This window comes from Sphaeramia orbicularis, chromosome 17, assembly GCF_902148855.1.
Source record: "Sphaeramia orbicularis chromosome 17, fSphaOr1.1, whole genome shotgun sequence".
NCBI classification, from domain to species: Eukaryota; Metazoa; Chordata; class Actinopteri; order Kurtiformes; family Apogonidae; genus Sphaeramia; species Sphaeramia orbicularis.
Window position 1 is genome coordinate 4,477,341 of NC_043973.1, and position 12,343 is coordinate 4,489,683.

Sequence of the window (12,343 nt, forward strand, 5' to 3'; positions counted from 1 at the left end):
ATGGCTCAGTGGTTAACTCAACTGGTTTCCATTTGGGAGATGTGGGATCCATTCTCGGTGTCGCATACAACTTTTAGAACTGTATTTTTTTACCCCTAAGAATTCTGTGCATGCCTGCATTTTTTTGATGTAAACATCTGGTAGTGAAACCTGTCGTACTGAATTTACCCCTGAATTTACCCCTGAATTCCCGAAGAAAATAGTAAAAATTATGTGAGTTGATGTCCTTATTATTCGGATCACTCTAACAGTTGACCATGTGTTAACTTTATTTATCTGGTTGACATCATTTTTGTCAAATAAAAGTGAATGGATGTTCACCCCTGTAAAACTACACCATTTTAGTCCTAACATTCCTGACATTTGTACTAAGTGTAATAAGGAAATAGGCACTTTATTTCATTGTATGTGGACCTGTGAGAAACTTCAGAATTTTTGGAAAGAGACTCTTAATTTAATTTCTAGATCTACAGAATGTGTTATCCCTGTGGATCCAAAATGTTGTATTTTGCACATCTTCCCTGAGCAGTTTCAAGTAATTGAAAGAAAAAGGAAACTTTTAAATTTTTGTTTATTTCAAGCCAAACAAGTTATTTCTTTGAAATGGAAGATATTCAAGGACCCACAACCAACCAATGGATTAAAGCAATGTCTTCTAACCTGGCACTGGAAAAGCTGACGTACCTGGCTAAAGGAAAGATCGAAGACTTTTATAAGATCTGGACACCTTTTTTGCGATTTTTAAAGGACTTGTCTATATAGTCAGTTAAGTTGTGTCTGTTAAGTATGTTTTGTTGTACTGAGAGTGGGTGCTATTGTGTGGGTGGGGGGTGGTAGGGATTGTTTTGATGTGTTTGTGTTTTTTTGCCTGTTCTTATAAAACAAAGAAAATGACAATAAATATATTTATGGAAAAAAAAAGTGAATGGATGTATGATTATTAATTTGCATGCTGTGTTACTCTTACAGTTACACAGTCAGAATGGTTAATTCCAAATTCCAATATCCATACATGATATTAGATGGATTTGGAGTCAAAGTCTACGTCACTGGAGCTGAAGATGTCGCATGACAAGGAGCAGATGGAGGTGTTGACTGAGTATTTGAGTCCTGGGCAGTATTCCGCTGGACTCAACAAAGTCCAGAAACAGAACATTAGTAACCTACTAAATTTAGCCCCAAACTGAATTTGCAATCAAGCTGTATGAAATTTACTCTCATGTGCTAACAATACCTCATACAATAAATTTTTTTACATTGATATACAGTATAAAATAAATTTACCCACGTAGTGCACATGTGTGAAAACACAGGAAGTATAAAAATAATACGAGGGTAAAAACTGTACGTGACACCGACACATGTGGTATCAGTGCTGAGTTTTAGCCCTTATGTCGTTTTTCATTTTTTTCAATGCCATGTGATCTACCCACACTATCTTCACCCCTGGTCTAAATGCATCGTCCATACTGTCAGTGGAAAAGACACTTGTCAGGAACATGTTTGACTTTAAAAATATAGTCATAGAAAAATGTGCATGTTTGAAGGATAGACAGGTAAAATTTACTCATAAAAAATACATGACTGAAAACACATGCAGTTTACATATATATATATATATATATATATATATATATATATATATATATATATATATATATATATATATTTTATATATATTTTTTTTAAATAAATGTCTCTATTGGGTTTTTTTTTTTTTTTTAAACACACACACATAAAACAAAAAAATAAAAAATAAAAAAACACAGGCTGGGAGTGGTCAGAAAATAAATAAATAAATAAAATTATATATGTGCATATATACTCATAAATGCACACACACATATATATATATGCACATACACATACCTTCTAGGCTATACATATGAAAGGTAGAGTACAGTATTCAATACAATGGGAGCTGGGTAGAAAAAAAAAGGAAATAATTTTTATACAAATGCTCTTGTCACTATGGCAAATATATTCACATTCATGTAGTCAAGGAATGGTTTCCATATTCTTTCAAAGGCACTGGTCTTGTGTTGCATGAGACAGGTCAGAAAGTCCAGGGGTATGAATTCCATTAGTATCCTATGCCACCCCGCAACTGAGGGGCTTTTATCCAAAATCCCGTACAGTGTATTTTAATTTTAATTTAACTTAATATTTTAAAATACTGGAGCATGTACATGTATCCTAGTGGGGATATATGGTTATAGCGCATCCGAAAACTGACCTGGATACCGCACCCACCAAAAAATAATTTCACCAGCCACCTCTGTTCAAAATGCCATCAGTTTGTTTCTTTAATGTATTAATAGTGAATGTGTTTCTACAGTCCTGTATGGCATAGAATTTTTTAAAAGTATTTTTGAGTTATGCTTTGTCTCCAGTTCATATTACAAGAAAACAAAAGATTTTTGTAGATTATAGGATTGAAAATTGTCAGTGACAATGGGAAAAAAAAAACTTCCAAAGAGAAAATCAACTGGAACTTCTAAGATGCTACTGATATGTTAGTTAATTCCTTGTGTTTGGATTTGGCTGGTACTAAATTTGTTCATATGATAAATATCTTTGTTAAATACAGTTTATCTGCTTGTGTAACTGTAGAGTGAGCATGTGTATTTGAGTCATAAAAAGGATACTAAGACTTACAGATACTGTTATACCACCCTTTGCAGCTTTACACTACTGACAAAAAGTGGGAGAAAAGATTTATTTTGAATCTCTGTGAAAAACAGGTTTTATTGCGATGGCGTGTCTTCTTGAAGGTAAAATCAACCGACCTACGGTGATTCATGTCTCCTTTAAAAGGTTAGAAGCAGGAAGTTTAAATTCTTCCATTGTTACATAAGGAAAAAGTCTGAGTGCAGAGCCTCCAGAGATGTCAGGGTCCTTGTGTGTGAACCTGTCGGTGCCCAGAGGCCCACACCTTTCCCTGGGTTAATAGTCAACCACATGTGCCAGGAAGTCTTTGGAGGAAACCTTGGTGGTCTGCATATAGCACATGGGAACGCAGGCATTGTGGCAGAGGTTAGTGACAAACCTCGGTTCACACAGACACGTTTGACTGGAAGAACAATAAAGTTCACACATGATTCATCCTGAGGCTCTTCCGAGACGCCAGTCTGTTGCACTTGACGCGATCAGGAAAAGATGCCGCCGCGTGTCAGGGCCGAGTGGGACCATCAACCACTGGACTCACTTCCCCTTCCCAGTGCGTCTGCAGGGGCTCGACATGTACAACTCTAAAGAAAGATTTCTTCCTGCTGCCGTTTCCAGTGTTTGCAAAGACAATACCTCTACATTGGGAGGCAGGAGCTTGATGGATGCGTTGCTTCTCTGAGGTTAATGGACACTCACATTTATAGCAGCAGCTCTCTGGACTGGTGACTGGCCTCTGGCCAAGTCCAGGAGGCCGGGGTTACAAAATGTAAGCATTCTTCCACTCTCATGCACCTAACTGAAGCCTGGAAAGAAAATGTGCTATGACAGCGACTCTGCATCACAATACATTCCAGCAGCTCCCCAGATAGTCACATGTCCCCTTTTCATCCCCAAACATGAGCACAAATAAACGACAGGGACAGGAGCTCTCTCACCCCCCTCACATTCCCTCCTTGGAAGTGAGCTAAGCATCTACCTTCTGTAAAGCACTCACTTATAGTTGCTCTTGTTAAAACATGCCTGATATTTTCCCTGCCAGGGAGCTGTTAATCCTGACAAGGCTGTGTGCTGCCCCTAATTCCCAGAAAGCCGAAACCTGCCGTTTGCTGATGTGTTGTGCAGCTACAAGCAGTGGAGGCCGTGAGTGAAAGCATTCCCTTTCTTTTTCAGTGCCCTGAGTGTGATATGCCCCTGCGTGTCTCTTCAAGCCTGTATAGCACAGTGGTTTTTTTTGTTTTGTTTTTTATGAAGCAGGAACAAAGTGGTTCTGATTTTTACACGATTCACTCGATAGAAGCAGTCAGTGAGTATGTTTGCTCACTACTCGACTCCATTGTAGTGATGAGTCCATCGTAACTAAATCCACACCAGTGGCCTGCGTCGACAGAGAGCTGGTCAGGAAACAATGGGCGCGGATTATAGCTAAGACTCTTATTATTATCTCTTCTATCCCAGGTTAAGACCACATAACACCTGCTGCTCCACTTGGACACACTGCTTACATCATCATATTCCTGCAAACAAACAGCCCAGACATACACTGATTACTCTGTCAATGCAGGAGGAAACGTTCCATTATGGAGACAGAGGCCGACAAAGTCCTGAACGCTGCAGAGTTAAGGCCTAGATTTAATAGGATTTAAGAGGATCTGATGGCAGAAATGGAATGTAGTACTATATAATCGAACAGAAAATGTGTTTTCGTTACCTTAGAATATGTTTCTCCAGTAGCTCAGAATGGACTTTGTCTCCTGTTTTCCCATTTCACAGTAGGCGTCATCCAGTGTTAAGGTGCATTAGTGTTGTCTACAGTGTCTGAATTTAGAGAAAGGTTAATATCCTCTTTACTAACAAGCCCAGAATAGAGGGCTTTACATGTTTTTGCTGCCCCTCTGAGGGAGGGGGAGGGTGGTTTCAGTTGGTTGTAATCTGCAAGTTCACCACTAGATATCACCAAATACCACACACCAAACCTTAAAGAAAAACAGACATTCCTGGGAGGGTTTAATTTATGTGTATTAGTATTTTGAAGAAGTTTGACATGACTTCACCCTCCTGAAAGTATGAGACTAAAGGCTGTGCAGTAACTGAGTCTCTGCGACAGATTATTTTCCTCTCAGACCTAAAACAAATATTAATCTAAAAAGGTTAATAACCTTTAAACCACTAATCCCATCAATACATGTAGAAAATTCAGGTAAAATGTTTCTTAATTTTTCAGTGGCATCAGATGTGTCTTTTTTGGACATTCAGAGGCTCTGTAGTGAACATGGAGAAACCATCATCTTTAACTCACAAATGAAACCCATATAGTTTGGGTGTAGACACTTGTTTTTATGTCCAATTAATGATATATTTTGCTGGAAAAGTCACCTCTTCAGTTTTCTCTGTTTTGATATAATAACTGCTGAATTTACTCAGAGTTTCTATAAACATCTACATGACCAGTAAATTAAATATAGGAAACTACAGGATTTTCACAGAAAAATGCAAGACGCAGAGGATAATGTTGTGAAAATTAGTGATAAATCAATTAGGAAAAGTTAAATGGAGAAAAAATTCACTTGGAAATCAACATAAAAATAGATCTAGGTCTTTAAGGGTTAAACCACCTATATGTGTGAATGTTATAGTAGTAGTAGTAAATGGGTGTTCAGCTGTATATCTATATCTATATCTATATCTATATCTATATCTATATCTATATCTATATCTATATCTATATCTATATCTATATTATCTATATATTGATAGATGGATGGATGGATGGATAGATAGATAGATAGATAGATAGATAGATAGATAGATAGATAGATAGATAGATAGATAGATAGATAGATAGATAGATAGATAGATAGATAGATAGATAGATAGATAGATAGATAGATAGATAGATAGATAGATAGATAGATAGATAGATAGACGGCCCACTTTCACCCGTAGGTGGCTGGGATAGGCTCCAATACTGTTGCAACCCTGAAAGGTAAAAGACTGTCGAAAACGCAGTAAATTGTTAAAATAATTAAAAGAAAAATAAATAAATTCTCATGTTTGAAAAGCTGGAACCATGAAAAATTATACATTTAGAAACTTAGCCGTATTTAGAAACTATTCAAATATTGTGTGTAAAAATCCCATCTGATTATCTTGGTACTTTTCAGGAAATGACGTTTACTCCCGTGGATGGTGCTCAGATGCTAACTTTTGCACCTCAAGGCTCTCCTGTCTCTTGTCCTGGGGGTGGGGGTGGGGGGGTGGCACTGTGCAAGTGTCATTTATAACTAGCATTTTTTATGGTAAAGGCAGTTAAATCTGAACTAGACTAAAATCTAATAATCATGAAGAAATGGAAATACTTAACTAAAGTACAAGTATCTTCTGTTCCCACTGCTGTCCTTGTTAAATGACGTTGGTTCCATTTCTCCACTGCTGAGAACTTTACAGGGTGAGGCTCATCCACAAACAAACACATCTAAATATCAAGCATCTAAACCAGGGCTGTCAAACCATGTTAGTTCAGGGGCCGCATTCAGCCCGATATGATCTCAAATGGGCCCAAGCAGTAAAATAATAACAGAATAATCCATAAATAATATCAACTCCAAACTTTTCTCTTGGTTTTTAGAGTGAAAGAAGTAAAATTACAAAATGAAAATATTTACATTTACAAACATACAATCCTTTAAAAATGTGAATAACACGAACAACCTGAAATTTCTTGAGAAAAATAAGCAAAAAAATTTTAACAATATTGTGCCTCAGCTGATCATTTACACATGTGCATTACAACTTACAGATCACAGTGGATCTACAAAAGCATTTAGTGTAGTATTAGTAACATTTAGTAACAGTGTAAAAATTACACTTGTTTTTATTAAGACATTTCAGGTTGTACATGGTTGTTCATGTAATTACCTTTTTTGTGAAAGGATAGTTTGTAGATGTAAACATTCATTCATTCATTTTCTGAACCCGCTTTATCCTCACTAGGGTCACGGGGGTCGCTGGAGCCTATCCCAGCTACTTATGGGCGAAGGCGGGGTACACCCTGGACATGTCACCAGTTCATCGCAGGGCTGAACATATAGAGACAAACAATCCCTCTCACATTCACACCTGTGGGCAATTTAGATTAACCAGTTAACCTATCAGTGCATGTCTTTGGATGGTGAGATGTAAATATTTTCATGTATTTTTACTTTTTTTTTTTTTTTTTACACTAAAACAAAGAAAAATGTTGTAGTTGTCATTATTTATAGGTTTTAATGCTAATATTTTACTGGTCTGACCCACTTGAGATTGAATTGATCTATATGTGACCCCTGAACTACAGTGAGTTTAACACCCATGATTGTTAATATCTTCAGTGTAATTTTTGGATTTCACAAATTAATTCCAGGGGCCAGTTTTGGTCCACAGGCTGCATGTTTGATACCTGTGATCTAAACAAAAACTGTGAATCACTGGTGGAAATATTAGAACTGAGTTAAACTGGACGACTGTAAATGATACAGACATTGTTTACAGACTATGGGGTAGATTTAAACCAGTAAATATTCATTAAAATGTTTATTTAAAGAGTTACTAAAATGTATTTACCGGAGCCTAAAGGCGTCACATAACCTAATTACTTTCACAATAAAAGGAAATGCAAAAAAGTATTTAGAATTACAAACTATTTCACTTCTATTCATTCACATTTATAGATTTAGATACTTATTTATAAGGCTTTTGGTAACAGATTTATAAGATCATTTTCTATATTTAAATTGATTTAAATCTGTTGAATAATGTAATGTGTCATTTTCTCCTCAATGTCTGTCATTGTACACAAAATTAATATAAATGGTATTAAGAACTTCTGATGTAAATATCACAAATAAATCAAGTTAATGCATGGAAGGCGTTTGTTTCACAGCAGCTCCAGTCTTAAATCTGACGAGTTTTTGAATAAAATTAGGGAGAAATTCAATGTAAAATTAGTTATTAGTCAAATTCGTCTTACTATTTCACAGTTTACTAATAGTTTTTAGAGTCATTTTAATCAACACCAAAAGTCTGTGAAATACACTTAAGCACCAAAAGAAGGTAGTTTAAGTCTATTTTTAGGGGGTGAAGTCCTGTTTTTATCATTTATGCAGTTTGTCCAGAATTTGTCCATTCCTGAACTATTAAAACACATGGTCTCATAGACTGTGACCGCATATAAAACCACAGTCTCAAACTGTACAAAATTCTTCATCCAGCCCCCCCCCCCCCCCCCCCCCCCCCCCCCCAAAAAAAGAATGTTCCTCCCATTTTCACTTTGGTTTGATAAAGAATCAGATTTTCTATATTAAATTTAAAGGATTTGGACTCATCCCCAGATTAAACATTTGCCTTAATCTCTCTTCATGGACCTGCAGGCAGATGGATGAGCACTCGCTGGATTCCATTAGTGTTTTCCTTGACAAACAGGACACACAGAGGGACAAAGTCTGTACGCTTCTATGTCACTGTGTTTTACTCATAGAAATCTACACCTCTACAGCACACTTTTGTTGTCAGGGTTATAACACACCACACATGTTCAAGCCCATGTAGAGGATTTTTGCCAGATTTTGCTTCTATCTCCACGTGGTTTTAATAAAGAAAGGCTCAGCCCACACAAAAAATAAGATCTTAAGTCTGCGCATTAACAATGGTGGAGTGTAGGCCCAGTGTATGTACAGTAGGTGGAGGGAAGCATTAGAGCCATGGAGCTCTAACGGACAGGATTATGAAATAAACAACCTACAAAGACAGAGAGCTGGTACAAGAACAGGCAGCAAACGAGTGAAACACTGCCTGAATCTGATGGAATCTGTGGAAGGTCATTTCTGCAATGGGGAAACATCCTGAGAGTCAAAATACTGAGGCTTTTTTTTCCCCTCTTAGAAACCCCCCCCCCCCAAAAAAGGCTGTCACTATTATTGTATTTGGTATTATGGATTTTGCTGTTTTTTCTTTTCCCCCTCCTTTCTTTCTTTTTTTCCCTTAATCTTCTTATTTAAAACCCTTTACTAATTTCTCGTTTTTCTATACTCAAATCTTGTGACCCCTTTACTTATTAGACTGTCAGTTTGGTTTTCATTCCCTCTTCTGTCTCCACCTGAATATGGCCAACACGCACAAAATAATCATAAATAATCACACACACACACACACACACACACACACACACACACACACACACACACACACACACACACACACGCATATAAACTCACCTGTAAATAACCCTCTGTTTGCAACCATCCATGTTCTGCTTAATGTCTATGAACTATTCTGTCTTGTCTGATGATGAACTTGTATCCTTTGAAGTCTATGAATTAGTATGCCAGAAAAAAACAAAACAAAACAAAACAAAACAAAAAAACAAAACACAACAAAACAAACAAACAAAAATATGTATGTATATATATATATATATATATATATATATATATATATAAATATATATATATATATATATATATATATATATATATATATATATATTTATTTAGGTGTGAATGTGAGAGTGATTGTTTGTCTGTATATGTTCAGATGAAGTGGTGAAATGTCCAGGGTGAACCGTGCCTTTGCCTGTAAGTAGCTGGGATAGGCTCCAAGTGACCCCTGTGACCCTAGTGAGGATAAAGGGGGTTCATATAATGAATGAATGAATGAATGAATGAATGATATATATATATATATATATATATATATATATATATATATATATATATATATATATATATATTTATATATATATATATATATACACTGTATATACTGTATATACTGAATATACTGAGGCATTTTCTATGAAGGAGAATGACCTGTAAAAAAAATGTAAACCATGTAAAATTAACATCTAAAAAGGTAGCATCGGAAAATAATGAGTTACTATCTTTTTCTAAAGTAACTCATCTAAAAATAGTAAGTTAGCTTTTAAAAATACTGAGTTATCATCTAAAAACATTTATAAGCATCTAAAAAAAGGTTCTAAATAAAAATGACCTAGTACCGATAAATAAATGAATTACTTATCATTAAGTATAATAAGTTAGCCTCTTAAAATACTGAATTAGTACCCAAAAGTAATAAGTTAGTATATTAAAATAAGTTAGCATCTAAAAATATTTATTTAAATATTTGAGTAAGCATCTCACAAAAATTATTTATCATCTTTCAAAGTTACTTAGCATATAATGCAAAAGGTGTGTAAAAATAACAACTTAGCATCTGAGCAAGTAATAAGTGAGCATCTCAAAATAAGTTAGCATGTCAAAAAGAATGAGGAAGCTGAGTTCAGCATCTGAAAATAATGAAAGACCTCTAAATGATAAATTAACATCTAAATATAATAAACATTTAAGGAAATAATGAAAATTAGTGAGCATCAGAGATAGTTTTTGAAAAGTAGTGGGTCCCCTGAACACATCTCAGGATCCATCCATATATGAGGCTGTTTGCATTTCTTTCTAGTCTCTCTTCAGTCTCATTTCCTTTCTCCATCCTATCATGTCTTTCAAATAAAGGCAAAATGCCTAAAAATACATCTTTAAGAAAAAAAAAGACCTCCATCAGTGTGGTGAATGCCAACTGTATCACTAGATGTGTCCGACAAGAAAATACAAAGCATAAGGTTCTCAAACTCCAGCTGCTTCAAAATAATGAAATCCACACTCATTTAATTAAAAAAATACAGCAAACGGAACACATGAATACTACAACAGGTCTGGACGTCTGTCAAACTGAGCTTATTTGTAAAAGAACATTCAAAATATGAACAAATGGTGACTTACAAATGTGTTTGACTGAACACGTGTTATTTGACGTGGGTCTTGTGTGAGGTCTGATGTATTAGCCTGTCAAAATAATGACCAAGTTCATAGGTTGAAAACCTTTTCTAGAGCCATTTTAGGACAGAAATAGAAAAAAAAAAAACAGTCTTGAGCCAAACAGATATACTTACCTCAAATTGGTGACTGTTTAAGAAGCTCTTTAGGATGAGTTTGTATGGAATATATTGAGAATAAATCAGCGTTTCAGGGCATTTACAGAACTACAGTAAAAAAAATAGTGACATTTATTGTTATTGTGCAGTGCAGAAAAACTGACAGGTATGTGAAGTCTGTTTTTGCAGTGGAGTAAACAGATGAAAACCTTCAGTGTCATAAAATATTAAGTTGTCTACTTTCACTCCTACTACTTCTATTTATGATTCATTTGGAGTGTAGTCTACATTTTCACAACTGTATAACATCAGAGTGACAATCACAGCAGAATGTGGACAAAAAATGTCCATGTTTTTTGACAAAGTGATATGGAGCCACTTGAAAAAGGCCAGACGTGACCCCAGAGCCCCAGGCTGCCCACCCCTGACCTGACTCCGAAATAATACAGCTCAATAATCTAGTATCTGGGAACAGTTGACGTCAATATGAGAGCCTTCAAAAAATAGTTATTAAATGATGAAGCATCCCAAAAACAAGTGTTCAGAGAACGCAAGCCTCCACCAAGCACCCTGAACGGTGCGCATGTGTGGATCGACTATTTCTTTTTAAATTAAACAGTTTCAAGGTTGTTCCATACAACAGAAAAAGTTGAAGCTTGGTACCAGTCATGTGTATGTCCAGTTATATTCAATTCCAATCAATATTTGTTGAGTTCTAATGAAAAATGTGTCGTAAATGGGATTTTCAGTGTTAAATGTGAATGTCCACAGAGTCCACATTCCACAGTGGATGTGGACACTTTTGAGCCAGATACAAGATATTGTTATAAGCTACAGGTGGATCAAATTGGAGGCTAATTGGAGTCGTTTTGATTTTTTTTTTTAATGAATTTTCAAAAATTGCTCAATGATGAGAGATAGGAAAATATGAGATTTTGTGACCTTGCTGTGACCTTGAACTTTGGCCTACTTGGCCCAAAATGTAATGGGTTGGTCCCAGGGCCTAGGCCGATCTGTGGGGAAGATTTGGTAAAGATGGTTGGAATAGTTTTCCCGTAAAGTTGCTAACAAACAAACAAACAAACAAACAAACAAACAAACAAACACACAAAGTGATCACAGTACCTCCTGGTGGAGTATCTGTCATAATGACGGTGTGTCATACTGAGATAACCTCAAAACAGAACATTTTTAACTCTTAAAGATCCACAACTATTTTTATCACAACTTCCAAATAATTTTGTCTTTCCAGAGTGATTTATCACCATTTATGATAAAACCTTCTGCATTTTATATTTTGTAGGAAAAATCATGGATTTTTCTACATTGCATTTACTTATGTGGATATTCATGCAGCTCAGAGTAAATTCAAAGGTTTATTATCTCAAAACAGAGAAAACTGGAGAAATAGTGACTTTTTCAGCAAAATCTCTCATTAACTGAACATAAGCCCAGTGTGTCCATCCACTGTCACTGATCCAACTCCATGGGTTTTACTGGTGAATCAATGTTGTAGAAGATGACGGTGTTTCCACGTTCACTATGGAGCCTCTGAACGTTCAAATGGGTCATATCTGATGACCATGAAACGATGAAGAACTATTTTACACCAATTATTTACATGTGTTGATATCATTAGTGGCTCAGAAGTTATTAAACATTTTAGATCAGTAGATGCTTTTGGTCGGTGGTGGATGTTTGGGTCTTTAT